Genomic DNA, 17,407 nt, shown 5'->3' on the forward strand with positions numbered 1-17,407 from the left:
CAGAAAGGTGTCTCAGACACCTTCTGCGAGTCGCTATGGGGTCGCAAAGACCCACCTCATTAATATTAATGAGGTGGGTCGCAATTCGCGCCCCTATAGCGACTCAGGGCACTCACGGGGATGGAGGCCTGCTGGGAACAGCAGACCTCCATGTCCGTGACTGCTTTTAAATAAAGCAGTTTTTTTTTTCAAAGTGTAGCGGTCGCAAATGGAATTGCATACCACTGCGACTCGCAAATAGGAAGGGAACACCCCTTTCTATTTGCGACTCGGAAATGCATTTTGAGAGTCGGTTCCGACTCGCAAAATGCATTTCTACATAGCAAACACACATTTGCGACTCGCAAACGGCGATTTTCGCCGTTTGTCAGTCGCAAAGTGTTTGCTACATCTGGCCCTTGGTTATTTTTCTCAGATTCTATTTCTTCCCATCTTTCAACCAGACATTGTTACCCTGAAGCTTCTCAATTCTTTGGGGATCCGACCACCTGGACACTTAACAATCACACCGAGACCTCACCATCACATCATTACAGTGTTGTGATGATGTTGATTAATAGAACATGACTAGCGTGATGGCAACCGCAAGAGGTATTTTGACACTAATGCAAAAACCTTAAAACTGCTTCGATAAGATTATGGAAAAATAGTCTTGGAACACAGCAGGTTGTCCAGATGTTTATGGAGAAGAAAAGAGTCCTGCTGGAACCCTAAAGGACTTTTGCAAGCCCTTGGGGTGAGATAAGAGAAAGCTCTCCCACTAACCTGAACTCTGCAGATGAAAGGAGGAGTGAGGAGAAAAGCAAATGTGGATTTAAGATAATGGAAAAGTGACCAAAACTGAAAGACTGCTTGAAGAAAATCCGGGTGCAATTTCTGAAGGCTTGGTGGCAGGTATTAGAGGAATTTCAACTGTTTTGGTGTCCTGTCAGATGACCAGCTGTGCATTCTCTGTGTGCAAGGCCAAGAGCTCGCCTTGGTCTCGTGTACTGAATTAGCTCCATCTGAGCCATCATATAGACTCTTACCAGAATCTTGATTAGAGGAGTCCATTGTCTGGGTTACAGTTATACTTTATATACAGCATGAATAAGATTTTCACACGCATGTTCATAGAAAAACAAGACCAAATATGCTGGTTGATCTGAGTTTTTGGGTTGCAGTCAAAGTAAATAAAATAAACCCCAAATTACAGACCCTCTCAGCTGGTTTAGCAGGCCTCCAAGTTTGAAACCAGAAGGCAACAGAGCCTCCCAGCATAAGTACAATGGTGCTGGCGTTATTAAATTTAAATTATTTACGAAACATCTGTTCTACCATTGTTAAGAGGAACCCTTTAAAATATGTTAGAGTGTTAACTCTTTCATTGACACTTCAAATAATGAGCCATGTAATGAGCCGGATCTAGGGCCAGATGTAGGAAAGCATTTGCGAGTCGCAAACGGCAAAAATTGCCGTTTGCGACTCGCAAATCGCCTTTTCCTATTCAGAAATGCATATTGGGAGTCGGGACCGACTCCCAATATGCATTTCAGAATCGCAAATAGGAAGGGGTGTTCCCTTCCTATTTGCGATTCGGAGTGGTATGCAATACCATTTGCGACCGCATATGCGGTTGCAAATGGTGTCGCAGTTACCATCCACTTCAAGTGGATGGTAACCCACTCGCAAATTGGAAGGGGTCCCGATGGGACCCCTTCCACTTTGTGAATGGACCCACAAATATTTTTTCAGGGCAGGTAGTGGTCCAAGGGACCACTACCTGCGCTGAAAAAAAAAACGAAACTAAAGGTTTCGTTTTTTTTTTTAAGTGCAGCTCGTTTTCCTTTAAGGAAAACGGGCTACACTTAAAAAAAAAAACTGCTTTATTTAAAAGCAGTCACGAACATGGAGGTCTGCTGACTACAGCAGGCCTCCATGTTTGCGAGTGCCTAGACTCGCTATGGGGCCGCAATTTGCGACCCACCTCTTTAATATTAATGAGGTGGGTCATTGCGACCCCACAGCGACTCGCAGACGGTGTCTGAGACAACTTTCTGCATACCAATTTGCGAGTTGCAAATTGCGAGTCGCAGGGACTCGCAATTTGCAAGTCACAAATTGGCGTTTTGCTACATCTGGCCCCTAGTCACTATAGCTGTAAGATATGAATCAGTAGGATCAAACAATATTTCCCCGAGAGTGACATTTAATTTATTATTTATAAAGCACATGCACTCTCAAAAACATCCTTGCACTGAGGGTGACTGGCCAGTGAATAATGACAAAGGAAGAGAAATTAGTATCAGGCTTGTAAGGCTTTTCTAAACGTTAAAGGGTCCTGCAAACCGCAAATACGTGAAGGAAGGTCATTCTGCCTCCTCGGGCCCAGGTGGCTACATGGCCAGCTGTCTGACTTGGAGAACGTGAACGCGAGATATGACAACAGAAAGCTGATAGAAGTGCGAGTGATGAATCATTTTTAGCTGTGGTTTCGGTAAAACATTTGCCCGGAAATAAAAGTATAGACTATTACAATAGACTTTGAGTGTCAGCACATAAGGAGAATCAGCCCTAGTGTGATGTTCCTCGGTCAAGGACGAAAGGTTTTTCTGGGCATGTGAAATTTGGGAACTAAGGTGTAGAAATTGAGTGAATTTGAGCCCCTATGGTTATTTTTTCACTAGCGGGGTCCCCTGGGATTTTGTAGCAGTAGTAGTAAAAACTCCAAGTTGATGGGACCAGATCGATTCATGCCATCTGGGTTCTTGCATGTTATTGCCCACCAGCAGCAGCTCAGTTTTGTTTCCATTACGCTTAAGGGAGTTCTTAGTTTTCCAACACTGAATACTCAAGAGGCAGTCACTAGGATAACTCAACAGGCCTGGGGCTGTTTCCTTTACCTGTTCAGTGAGCTGTGAATTATCTGCAAATAATAATGCAAAGCAACCATAGGGTCAAGGAGCTGTGCTAGAGGACAGACATAAATTCTTCAACAACACTGGTGATATCAAAGAGCGCTGAAAGACTCTGCAATTAACCTTATAGCTGATGCATCAAAAAAGTGTCAAAGAGACGGCCTGTGTGTACCCAGTCAGGAAAGAGGAGAACCAGACAATCATTATGTCCACAAACCTAGCTTTGAAGATGGAATGTTCTACAGCATCGAACGTGGCAGGTAGAATTAATAAAACTACACATGCTGCCCCCCTCATCGCTAATGCTCCTTATTCAATGAAAAGTCAGAAACAAGGTCAGTTTCACTGCCCCCACTGGGTGAGATCTAAACTGGCGAGGGTTAAAGATAACTCGCTATCCGTTAAACAACAATCAGTTCACCAGTTCGCATAGTATTGGTAGTGAGATAGATAATGGACTTGTAGAGCTCAGTGACCTGACCGTCCAGGTTGGCTTTCAAGTGTAAGAGAGTGAACACTGGTGCCTTCCATGAGGATGGTAGTGTGCCAGTGGCTAAAGATAAATTTAAAACTCTGCAAGCTGCAGCTAAACGTCATGAGCAAGTGATTGAAAAACGGACAGAGGGTAAATATAGTCTGGAGAGCCAGACTGAATTCAAATTAAAACCTTGGAGGCCTCCACTTACAGCAGGGCTAAAAGACTGTCCAACTCGAAAGGGCACGCTGTGGCGAGACCACAGCAATCTTAGGTGTCAGAGACATTAGAGAACTTTTAATATTGTTTTTCATAACCAACTTTATTGAATTTTTGCAGTGACAAAATGCACTCATAGTACACAAAAAAGCTATCTATCGATTATGACATGAGATGCATATGTCTGATCTACCCTCGACTCCCAGAGCCCTCCAAAAACCCAAGCAACAATGGCAATGGTGAAAGCAATGGTGAAAGCTCCCAGCTAAGTACCTCAGTCAATTCCCGTTTTATGGCCGCTCAATCAACGGACACAGCCAGACCATATGATAAAATAAACAGCAAGGGCACAGGATTAGTGGGGACAGATGGGGTCCTGACGGAGGTCCGCTCGGTATAGACTGGCAAGAGTGAGGTAGGCATAGTGAAGGTAGTAGGTTTGGACAGGCCAGAGCTTGGATGATGTTGTTATAACTCCAGGGGCTAATTAGGATGCCTGCCAGTCATTATCCTACATGGGACCGTCCCACCCCTACCAGCGGGTTCTAAGTTGGACCAGTATACAGAGAGTGTTGAAGACCAGGGTACAGTGCATCTGGGAAATGCCTCCCTTCCCCAACAGGCCCATCAGGAGCTTAGCTTCCAGCAGGCTAAACTCAGAAGGGTGGGCTCCACCATATATTTATGTGATGAGCGCATGTCACAGTTGTAAATATCTATAAAATTTGGAGGAGGTGAGTGCATATGTCTCCTGAAGTTTAAAAAAAGGAACACGTGGGTTTCAGCTAGATGTGACCTAACTGTGTAATGTCAATCCCACCACCCAAAACCCTTCAATGCTGCCATCTCGCACACCCATTTACTATGCCACAGAGTGGTCTGAGGTGTAAGCTTAGTACTCCATTGAAGGAGTCGGAGGCCAGCCCTCCACGCAAGGAGAACTACTTGGGTTACTACAGAGAGAGTGACCGTAACCGGGAATCCATATCCATACAGCATGGCCATGCCCCTTGAGAAACCTAGAGATGTTAATTCCAGTTGGTAGGCAGGATCAGACCACCTCCCATTGAGCCAGATTTCGATCACCAAAAGTTGGAAAGGTAGGTAGTAAAAGTAAAGGCTGGCCATCCCCAGACCTGCACCATAGGGGCCTGGTGTTATACCAGATGAACGATGAGGCCACCATATCCAACTCGGGGAGCCAACGGTGAGGCAGAGCTATAAACAGGCTCTGAGAGACGTAGAGGAACCTCAGTAGTGCCATCATCTTGTACAGAGAGACATGGCACATAACATTCAGCGGAAGGGACTGCCATTTAAGATCTTTTCTGGCTTTTTGCGTTAGGAGGTTAAGTGTCCAGGTAAGTTCAGTGTGGAGCACCACCCAAATGTCCACATATTTAAAGCTGAGGTAGCGCACAGGGATATCAGTTTGTCAAGCCATGCAGTCCCAGGTCGAGCCCACAGGCACCAAGACTGATTTAGAAAGATTAACATGAAGCCCCAAAACTTCCCTGAAAAGATGAAAAATATGAATGCATCAGGCCCCTCGGCACCAGGTCTGCTAGAAAAAGAAGGACAACGTTGGCGTAGATCACAATGCGATCTTTGTGATTCTCATCCCACCGCCAGCCCCTCACCTGGAAATCACAGCGTTAGCAATTTTAGAGATGTAGAGCTAGCCTAAATTGGTGTAAAACACCCTTGTGATACAAGTATCGAGTAGTTACAGCAAAGGGTTGTTTCACAGATTTACCAGCCATGAGTGTGAGAAAAGGCATCTTTTTGATATGGTTAGCTCCCACTTTTTGCCTGGTATATGATGTAGCCTAGAAGTTGTTAGTTCCCAGGGCCCCTGCTAGCCAGGTTTCCTGGGCCAGAGCTCTTTCCCTAAACTGTTGTGATGCATTGGCACAATTGGAGACACCTTTAGCTGTCCTCATAAGTCCCTAGTAAATGGTACTTAGGTACCCAGGGCAGGAGGTACTAAGGGTAGGCCCCGGAGGGCAGCAGCAGTGATTGTGCCACCCTCCAGGGCAATGTATTCAGATGCACCCAGCACTGCCATTGCAGGCTGAATGCCCTGATGCCAATCTAAAACACAAACCTGACATGGCAAACTGCCTGTGTGCCATGTCCACTACTCACTGCATGCATTATAGATGTCACCCCTCTGACAGGACTTCCAGCCCTAAGGGAAGGTGTATTATACTGTATATGAGGGCATAGCTGCATGAGCAATACGCCCCCACTGTGTCCTTGCCAAGTCTGGGACATAGTAAGTGAACAGAGCAGCCATTTGAAAGGAATGTGTTGGACACTGGTCGGTACGAGTTTCACAACAGTATGATGGCCACTGTAAGCCTTTGGGTATTTGGTATCAAACAACTCAGAATAATAAATCCCAACTGGTACCAGTGTTGGAATTATGACAAAATGTACCCAGGGGTAACCTTAGAGGTGCACCCTGCAAAAGTTAACTACCCTGGCATGGTTGCTGACTGGTTCTAACCAGCCTGTCACTGCCAAACAGCCATACTCCAACCCTGGGGTGAGAAATCCTTCTCTCTGGGTTGCAGAACAAAGCCCTTCCTGGGTGGAGGTGCCAACACCCCCTCCCTCCGGAATGTCTACTGCCCTGGCGGTGAGCTTCAAAGGGCTTACAGCCTTTGAAACCCGATCTCCAGGCCTGCTGCTAGCAGCAGATGGCAGCCGCCATTGCAAAAGCCTCCCTTTTGGCAGGACAAACAGCAGGAAATTCAAACAAATTGTAGGAGGAGTGGCCCTACCTGGCATGCACCACCCTTAAGGTATTGCATGCGAGGTGGACCCTCCATTTCATTTTCCTCCATCTTGGATGAAACAAAATAGCTAATCAGGTGTAGGGAACTGACCCCTGCCAACAGGAAGTGGACATTTAGTGGGTGTAGTCACCCTAAGGTAGATGACCCATTGGTCACTATTAGGATCCCCCCTAAAAATGCCCACCAAATACAGTAATTGGTGGGCATCCTTAGACCAAGAAATCAGATTTGACTGACAGAAGAAGACCAGCACCAAGACGATACAAGACACAAGATCTGTGGACCTGCTACAACAAAGAAAAGGCTCCAAAAGCTACAAAGAACCCCAGAGGACCCCCAGACTTCACACATTGTCAGAGAACTCCCTCTAAATCCGCACAGAAGCAACAAGCCACTGAGGGTAACTTCACTGACCAGTCACTAACTCCAGAACCGGACACGCAGCTAGACCAAACTGCACACCAGCGACCGTGAGGACAAACTCTGCCAGTGTACCACGATTGGTGACACTGTGCCTTCTAGCAGCCAAACCCTGCCAATACATTGGGTATTGATCAGCCAATGTTGGACACCAAGAAAAACAGCTTGTCCGAGGCTGCAAAAGGACCAGGAGGAAGCCCCAGTCGAGGGACTTCAGAAACAGCCTGGCCTCCCGCCAGAGTGCCCCGTTGTTGTGTTAACGACCCTTGAACTGACCTACTTCCTGCATTTAAGGGCATCCTTCCGCACAGCTCCTGGCTCAACTATTCTGCACCCAGCCGCCCTGTGCCTAGCACGTAAGAACTGACTGTTCCCTAAGAGTCCCCCACTCCTTGCGACCTTGACACTCCAAGGGGACCCCCAAGATTCACCTTTAAACTTACCTGTGCAGTGCTTTTCCAAGTGATCCCTTGCAGAGACCCTTCACCAGCTCCAGAGACATTCTCCCGCTGCTCCCGCCGGAACTGGGAACAACCTGAACTTCTTCAGCTGGCACAGTGTGCCCACCGATGACCTTGACCAACCTGCAAAAGAAGAACCTGGTAAACTCACTCTTTGATTTTATATGTATTTTTAAAGGTTATCGTCCATTGATTTCCATGGTGCGTTATTACGCACAAAAACACTATTTTTTTTACTAAACTTCATAAATTCATATCTCGAAAAGTACTTAACCAATTTTGATAATCTTGGTCTTAAAAATGACATACAAATCTGAAGTATTTTTATAAATTGGCCTCGAGTTATTCCTTTGAGTGTGTCAGTTGCAAGATTGATGATGTGAGTACAACAGATTTTTTGCACTTATCCAAGATTGGCCTAACTGCTCGACCAAACTACCTTAAAAATTAGAGCATTAGGTGATCTAGGGGCATATTTATACTTTTTGAGGCAAAACTGAACTAACAAAGTTTTGCATAAATATTTTTAGCACCAGCTAGCGTCATTCCTGAGCGACAGCCGGGCACCTTATTTATGGAGTGGTGAAGCTGATGCTAAGCTTGGTTCCAGCATCAACAAAAATTACGCTAGCCGGGTGGGAGTGGCGGTACTGGTGAAGGGGGTTTTGCCTCAAAAAATGACGCTAGGCTGGTTAGAGGCAAAAAAAATGCCTCTAACCAGCCTAGCATAATTTCCTGATGCAAAACTATCCATACCACATGACTCTTGTCTTATAAAAGACAGGAGTCATGCCCACCACCCCAATGGCCAGCACAGGGGACCGGGTCACCTGGGCATGGCCACTGCACCCAGTGCCATGCAGGGGGATCTATGTCAGGGCCCCAATGGCACTTACATTTTTTTTTAAATACTTACTGATACTTACCCTACTAACTTGGGATGGGGTCCCTCATCTTCTGGTGTGGGTGGGGGTGTTCCTGGGGCTTGGGCTGGGCATCTGTGGGCCGATTCCATTGTGTTTAACCATGCAAATGGGTCCACAGGTCTGGTCTGACCCAGCCATTAATATTTGCACCATTATTTAACCCCTCCTCCCACCTGTGCGTCTTTTTAGCATCGGGGGATAAATATGTGGCTATGGGGTTAGTACCATATTTTAGATGGGAATACCTATCTTGCATCTCATTGGCTCAAGGTAGGTGCATGCATCAAAAAAATGGTTCTACCTCCAATATTTTGACGCTAGATGTGTCTAGCGTCAAAATACGAATATGGAGTTAGTTCTGGCAGAGTTAAAAAAAATGACGCAAATTCGGCGCAAGTGAAGTATAAATATGGGCCCTAGTTTATACCCCTGTAAACCAATGTATGGTTGCCTGGACCCCCTGCACAGTGTGCCTAACTTTGCACACTATATAGAGGGCCAGCCTCCTACAACGAGTAGTTTTTGTTTTTTGACTGGTTATTGTATTTATTATGAACAAACGACAATTGAACATTACACTGATACATTCACTGGATATCCATCCTTCAATTCCAGCATATCCACCCCCCCCCAACCTCGCTCTACCCCACCCATCCATGCTACAACTCCAATGACAATACTTACCACCAGCTGGTGATAATGCAGAAAAAGAAAGGCTAACAAATATTCATATACCATGTAACAAAATCGTATAAGGTAGTGTGATTTTAGTAAAGAAAAATAATGTATGTGGGAAAATGTGCCCACAAGGTAGTTCGCCATTATTATAAACAAGCTTAAATTAATCATGAAGAATCGGCAATGTAGTAATCCGTCATAATTGCAAATGTATTCTATAATTTTCTTGTTGAAACTGTTTTATGCTTAGCTTAAATTTAGCAGAGACTTTGGCCTAGTTGCCTGGTCTCAAATTTAACTGCATGGTTTTCACTTTTATTAACAAAAACGTATTTGAACTTTAAGGTTGTATTTTTCCAGTAGAAATGACTAATACACTTATCTCAATGTTTCGTGCTAGGCTAGTTTCATCCCCTTTGAAGCAAGGTCAGTTTCTGCAGGTGCAGACAATAAAGACACTGATACAGAAATAATTGGCAAACTTTGTTGCTACTTGTGTTCCAAGGCTCCAAGGACACCTTATGCATAAATGAGTGCTAAGAGAAAGACACTATTCATTGGTCAAAAAGAAGCCACCCTATGAACCCTCCAATGGAAGACCCTGAAGAATTTGGAACGTTTCTTAAACCCACCGGACAAAGAGAAGTCAGCCATTTTCTTTGATGCCATTTTGAAGCCAGATTCAAGATGCCATTTCAAATGACACTTTGATGCCTTTTCTCTGTTGCAGAGAGAGACTTTAAGAATTCTCACCCTAGAGACTTTAACTTTAATTTTGCCCCGTCTTGTCCATGCAGTAACTTTTGCCCCATTCTCCTTGCTGCCGCAAGGAAACTTGCTTTAACTTTGCCCCTTTGAAATCTGCCCCATGCTGATTGGACCGATACCTGAAGGACGAAGACTTTTCGTTGAATGCTGATTGTATTTGGTAATTATGAAAGGATAATTGTATTATGCATTGTTTTTTCCTTCTTAGGTACCAACTGCTTATTTTGACAGAACCCAAGCTAGAAGTTTTCTAAATTTGTGTTGACTAAATTTGTTTTGCATGAAGCCCCACATGCCAATGCTAATTAGAGGTTAGTTGAGGTATTCACTTGATGCACCATGCTAAATTGAAATCTTGTTATGCTGACGGATGTATGCAATTAGTCAAATTCAGTTACTTATATTAGTGATTTGCATTGCTATAACCGAGTGCATTATAATCCAGATTTTGCGTAGATTGCGTTTCTTCCGTTGCTATGGACAGCTAGTAATGTTCGTATACGTATATCATTTGATTTTGAGATTTACTTATATTGTGCTAGCTTTGTTAATATAGGGAAATAAACTCATTAACCTTTAATAAACAGGTATGGGTATTCATGACTGAAAGGTCATGGTGTGTCTAATTACTGATTTTCTGTTTAACTAATTTGTTGTTTGATTATTAATTGAGTATTGGGTATTGATTATAAATGGTTATTGATGATTGATTTGAGTGATCCGACTATTCTTGGATGAGGAGAACCCAACTCGGTCAAAAGGTTCACCGCCCTCCGGCGTGTCCAAGTACAAGTAATTTATAAAGAGTTGACGCGCTATGAGAAGATGGTAGCAGAGATTGATGGTTTCGCCCTTTGGGACCCCATCCGAACAATAGACGGATACAAGTTAGAATTTTCTTTGATAAAACAAGTTGGAGAGATGATGATGCCCTAAATCCCCAATGACTTTCCCGGAATCTGGGAGCTTGCGAATGGAGGAACTGGAGGTGTGAGGATGTTTTCGGCGTTTCTAGTGACGGCATGAGTGAGGTTAGGGTTTTGCGCTTGCATAGCTTATGCCGCAGATGAATTGTGAAGTTTGTGAGGATTTTAGGGGGTTACGAACTCCAATCAAAATTTTAGAGGAGTGATACTCCAAAGTGTGAGAGTAGGGAAGTCGTCGAACTTCATATGTGTGTAGCGCTTTGTGCAGGAAAAATTGTCCACGTGGTTGTTGATGTTGAGACGGGCCCTGTGAGGTCAAGAGACTCCGAAGTATGTTGAAAAGTGCATGAGACACTTGGTTGATGTTGTAATTTGTTCGGTTTAGTAGGTTGATCAGGCGTGGTCAACAAGTCAGTACGAATGTTGAGGAATAAAAGAAAATTTTCGACTTTGAGATTTGACGAATTCTAAGGTGCTCTAGAATAGTTCATTGATCAGTTGAGAGTAAAATTTGCGGGTCAAATTTTGGTTGCAAAAGTGGGAAACCGAGAAAGATGGAATAACTGCAGAGGCTAGTGAAAAATCCCTAAGGTTTCTGAAGCGATTGTATTACCCTTCCTGTAGTAAACCAACAGATTTGTTTTCTTTTTTTTTTTTTTTGGTTAGTGCTTGCGATATATTGCAGAAATTAGTTTTGAGTGAAGCTGGATGAAGGAGGACAAGCCGCAAGACTTTGTCAGCCGCAGTGTGTGGGTGTGAAGTCACTAGGAGCCGCGCTGGGATAGGTTGGTTGGTGAGAAGGGTCGCGCACGGATTGGACACAGTCCGTGAAGCGCAAGTGGTGTGGAAAGGCAAGCGAAGAGTATTCCGGGAATTAAAGTCACTTATTGATTACATTTTTAAGAAAATAAAAGACGGAAAAATTAAATTTTTCAAAGCACTTAAGAGTGCCTTGAGGGGAGATGTATATATTAAAGCAAATGTAGGAGAAGAAACACCGCCTGAGGGTACACCAGCTTACATTGTGATTGAAGAAAAGGGTGTCACACCTTGTCTTTGGTTAAAACAATGGTGCAAATTAACAGAAAAACATGGAAGTGTAGCGTTCCCTATCCATGGGTCGTTTAATGTAAGAGTTTTGGAGAATCTAAGATTTGCGCTATATGACATGAAAGTACCTCCAAGACCAGCACAGTTTGAAGCATTAGCAATTTGGGAGCAAATGGCTAGGAGGCAACTACAAAAGAAATTTGAGACAAGAGTGAGAAAAGTAGAAAAGGCACTAGCGGATGCTAGTTGGGATAGTACTCAAAAGGTTTGGAGATCAGACATATTGCAGGGAATTAAATTGTTTCCAGCAATTACTGACGAAGCAGAGACGGAAGGAAGGAAAGCTACCTATAAAACAAACAGGAGTCAGTCCAGAGATAGAGAAAACAATAGAAATTCGAAAAGGTCAGAAGAATCAGACGATAAACTTTGCACTTGTATAGCGCACTACTCACCCGTTAGGGTCTCAAGGCACTGTATTCATACCACTATGGAACCCCTCCTGGCTTTTCCCTGTGAGATGCCCACTCCTGGGCACCCCAGGGGTGAAGCCAGGCATATAAGCGCTGTTGGGGCCATTGTGGAGATTAAGCGAGCTATTGCCCAGAGTTGCACTCATTGATTAGATTAGGCACCAAGGCAAGAATTATCTGGTCCAAGGGAATTGACCCCAAGACCTGCTGAAGCGGGACTTGAACCCTGATCTTGAGCCAGATCTCTGCTTCAGGGTCTGCCGCTCTAACCATTGTGCCACACTTCTCCATGACGAGGAGTGCATGCTGCAATTGCTAAATGACCGCCCGCCACCATATGCGGAAAGCGAAAATGGCCCAAGCACTAGTACTGCCCCTCCAGAACCAATACAGGGTACTGTAACACCAAATTTGAGAATATCACAGAGGCAAAGTAATCCCGATATGCCTTTTACACCGGAAATACCACAGGTTCAGAGAATATATCCTGACATGGCGAAATTGAAACCTGTCAATGATTATCAGCCACAGGTTCAGAGGCGCTTTTATGATGAGCATAATTTAGAAATGACTTCTAATTTAATGGCGCAGGGAGGACAGAATTACCAAAGAACGACATTGATTCAAGCCGAGTCAACACAAATTTTGATGCCTCAAAAACAGATGCAAGAAGCGCCAAGGTACATTCAAATAGCAGAAAACCAGTTAGATATGCCAGCAATGATGAACCATAATGTGGGAATTAACATGCCACAGAATTCAGGGAACAGACAGAATCCGGATGCAATATCCTTGCCTATAACTGTAGGTCCGCCAGTACCATTGTATATACAGGCATAGCGGAGTGTATGCGATCAAGGGGTAATGACACAAAATGAGACAGGAAGGAGATGCATAGAAAATACTCAAGAAACAACTCCGGTAGGAACACTGCCAAATAGATCTGGGTCTTTGTTGGAATTTAGTCCAATTCCAGCTTGTGCTACGTCAACTGTGGTAAGGTCAGGTCCACCACTAATAGTACCGCTAACTTCAAAACCAGAAATGTTACAGAAACCATCGTAGCAGTAGACGTAAGTGCCACATTGATGGGACTGAACGCACAACAGTTAACACAATGGTTGAACAGCCTGAACTCCCCACAGAGTACACCCAGCGTGAAAGGAGAAGAATATTTGAATAAAATAAGATTGGGCATGGAAGCAGATGAACTAGTAGAGGGAACGATGGGTCTGAACAGGTTAGAATCATATACAGAAGAAGAGCTGAGATACATGTGCCCTAGAATTACAAGAGAAGTAAGCAGCATACATAAGAAGTTACAAGAAATCGCAGACAGAAACAAAGTAGACATAGGTAAAACCAAACACTTGAGCAGAAGTTACAGGTTAGACTTTGAAACAAAAGATTTTGAACACATGAGATCTGCAGGAATGAAAATACACCTTAAAGAGATACTGCAAAGAGCACAGGTTTGGAGATGTTTAGACAAATGGGAGAGCAGGTGGGTTAAGAAAAAGGACAAGAAGAAAGAGAGTACCCCAGACCGAAATTGGAAAGCACAACAGAATGATGATCTGATAACCATGTTACCAATGAGAGAAACGGCAGGGGGAAAACTTGTCCATGTACCATGGCACAGGTGCGATATTCAATCCTTTACGGATGATTACCCTAAGTTAAGAGAGAAACCGATCGAGTGGTATCAACAAACAGATAGATTTGTGAAACTCGCAAAATGTCTTTGGGAAGATCTGAATACTTTATTCGAAATTGTAGTTCAGGCAGATTTGTGGGAAGATTGTAAAAGGGCTGTAGATTGCCCAACAAGTGAACCAGAAAGAGATAGGGACACAGGTGCACCGTCGCCTACGCTAATGAGTTTATACTATAAGGTGATTGAGCATTTAAAAACAAAAGTTGCGTCGAAAAATGTGGATTGGCAGAGAATTGACAGAACAGCACAAGAAGTTAAAGAGTCGATACATGCATACTATGAGAGATTGTTGAAAGCATTTAAAAGTTACAGTGGCACGGAAATGATTGAGGCAAAGGACAGGCTCCGTTTTGTGTTCAGATTTGTAGAAGGATTGAGACCCGACGGACATTGGAAACGGGAGTGCCCAATGATGGTGCAGGAAGGTGTAGGTCAGCAAAACAATTATGTCAATACATTTCAGAATATGACAGGACTGAAATTGAGAGGTCCAAATACAAATTTCAAAAATAATGTGAATCAGATGCAGGGTTTACAACCTATACAACAACAGCAGGTGCAAATGCCCCGTGTACAAATGGCACAAGCACAGCCAATGCAACAGCAGTTTCCTATGGTATCTAATCAGCAAATGCAAATACCCTTGGCACCAATGAATCAGCAACAAGTAATGCTTCCTCAACAGGTCACGGGTCAAGGAATGAATCAAAATGACACAGTACACCAATTCCCGTTACACAGTGAGAATGGAATAAACAGTGTATGGGAGAGTGAAAGTTCAGATGAGGAGGGAAATTGTATGCTTGCAGCATCTTTGGAAGTTGATCAAAAGGGACCGTATGTGGAAGGAAGAGTTATGGGTCACAGCGTTTCATTCCTGGTTGACACAGGAGCTACACGCTCTACAGTCAGAAGTATTGAAGTACCAAATTTGCCACTTTCAGGGAGAACAGTTCAAATAGTGGGAGTAGCAAATAGGTATCTGACAAACCCAATCACAGATCCAGTGCAAGTCAGAATTGGTAACTTTCAAGAGTCACATAAATTTGTGGTGTGTGACTCAAGTCCGATATCCCTATTAGGGAGAGATTTATTGTGCAAATTGGGATGCTCGATTATGTGCTCAAATGATGGAATTCAAATTCAGACAAACAGTGATGAGGAAGAAGAGGACAGTTTAGGAGGGGACGAAGTGGAAACTGTCGATGAAGAGTATCCCCTGATTACTCTTTATCCAATGCTCACTGAAGCAGATATTCCTGCTGAGTTACAGGAAGCAGTTGAAAAAGAAGTGTGGGATATGACAGGGAAAGAAGTAGGAGTGGTTAAAGGAACAGAACCAGTGAAAGTGACTGTAAAACCTAATGTAAAGTTTCCTCAGACACCACAATACCATATGTCACAAGACACTCTCATGAAAGTCGCCCAACTCATTGATGAGTTTGTGAAACAGGGAGTACTGAAAGAAGTACTAAGTAGTCCATGTAATTCACCAATCATGAGACTAATAAAACCGAGTGGAAAGGTCCGAATTGTTCAGGATTTGAGAAAAATAAATGACATAATAGTCAAATGTTGTCCCGTAGTACCAAATCCAGCTGTGATAATGTTTCAAATTCCCTGTGATGCAGAGTGGTTCTCAGTCATCGACTTGTCACAAGCATTCTTTTCTGTGCCTCTTCATGAGGACAGCCAATTTCTCTTTTGCTTCAAATTCCTGGACAGAGTCTATAGTTGGTGTCGAATTCCTCAAGGGTTTTCGGAGTAACCATCAATTTTCAATCAGATTCTGAAGAAAGATTTGGAATCATTGGAATTGCCTTTTGAATCAACCTTAGTACAGTATATTGACGATTTGCTGATCGCATCCAAAACAGAAAATGACTGTACGGTTGACACTATTGCCTTAATGAACCATTTGGGAAGGAATGGACACAAACTGTCTCCTTCAAAATTGCAATTCTGCCAGAAGAAAGTGAAATATTTAGGGCCCCAAATAGAAAAAGGGTCGAGAAGAATAATGAAAGAAAGAATAACGAGTGTACTTCAAATGAGTCCACCCAAAACGAGGAGAGATGTGATTAAGTTTTCGGGAATGGTGAGCTACTGTCGCCAATGGATTCCCAATTTCTTGGCTCTAGCCAAACCTTTACTGAAACTGACCCAGGAAGATGCGCCGGATGAAATAGTGTTGAAAAGAAATGAAATGGATGCCTTTATCGAGTTAAAGGAATGCATGTGTAGAGCTCCAGCTTTAGGTATGCCTGATTACACAAAGCCGTTCACATTGTTTTGTCATGAAAGTGATGCATGCTCCTTGTCTGTCTTGACTCAAGCCCATGGTGGCGTGAACAGACCAGTAGCATATTTTTCAGCTACTTTGGTTCCAGTCGCAGCAGCCTTACCAGGATGCTCGCGTGCTGTAGCAGCAGTTGGTATAGGCCTAAATCAGAGTGAAGGAAGAGTGATGGGACATCCTTTAACAGTTATGGTCCCTCACTCAGTCAAAATACTTTTGACACGTTCCCGAGCACAGCACATGACCAGTGCTAGGCTTACAAGGTACGAGACAATAATTTTGGTATCACCCAATGTGCAGCTGAAAAGGTGCACTACGTTGAATCCAGCAACCTTGTTTCCCAGTGAAAATGTCGAAACTGAGAACGCCAAAGACATAGAGCACGACTGTCTTCAGGTGACTGAATTTTGTACTAAGCCAAGACCTGATATCAAAGACACCCGATTGGAAGAAAATGATCAAATTATTTTTGTTGATGGTTCATGTTTGAGAGATGCACTAGGAATATTGAAAGCAGGGTATTCTGTATGTACAATAACCGGTGTTCTGGAAGCATCTTGGCTTCAGGGAGTTTACTCTGCACAGGTAGCAGAACTAGTAGCCCTTACTAGAGCTTGCCAACTTTCCGAATTAATGAAAGTCACCATTTACACTGGCAGTCAGTACGGATTTGGAATAGTGCATGATTTTGGACAATTGTGGTCACAGAGAGGCTTCATGACCTCTTCAGGATCACCAGTGAAAAATGGTGAAAGAATAAGAGAATTATTACATGCCATCCAGTTACCAGGAGAAGTAGCAGTGGTAAAATGCAGTGCACACTCGAAATCACAAGACTTTGTTTCTTTGGGAAATGGATATGCAGATCAAGTCGCAAGGTTTTGCGCATTGAACTGTATATTGCTCAGAGACAAATGGAACCTGATAAATGAGCCAGAACTTGAACCATGTGAAGCCTTCGCTCTAAAGGTTGTAGACACAATAGAAGAATTGAAATTCCTACAAAATAATGTCAGTAAGGATGAGAAACTCTCATGGAGCAAATTACAATGCGTAAAGAAACCAGATGATTTGTGGGTTTCAAGTGAAGGGAGATTGGTTTTGCCAGACAGTCTTTTGACGCAATTAGCCAGGTTGTATCATGGACAAGCCCACCTTGGAAGGGATGCCATGATTAGACTATTCAAAATTGATTGGTTTAATCTCAAATTCCGCCAAGTTGCTGAAGCAGTTTGCCATTGTTGCGTCATTTGCCAACAAATGAACGCAGGGAAGGGGACAGAAGTAAATTTGA

General features: G+C 43.6%; 1 protein-coding gene across 4 annotated transcripts in view; it reads left to right on the forward strand.

Moving 5' to 3' along the window:
- LOC138295834 (uncharacterized) overlaps positions 1-17,407 on the forward strand; it is a 1,330,477-nt gene that overhangs the window by 518,331 nt on the left and 794,739 nt on the right. The gene's annotated exons all lie outside the window — the stretch shown is intronic.

The sequence above is a fragment of the Pleurodeles waltl genome, chromosome 5 (genome assembly GCF_031143425.1).
Source record: "Pleurodeles waltl isolate 20211129_DDA chromosome 5, aPleWal1.hap1.20221129, whole genome shotgun sequence".
Lineage (NCBI taxonomy): Eukaryota > Metazoa > Chordata > Amphibia > Caudata > Salamandridae > Pleurodeles > Pleurodeles waltl.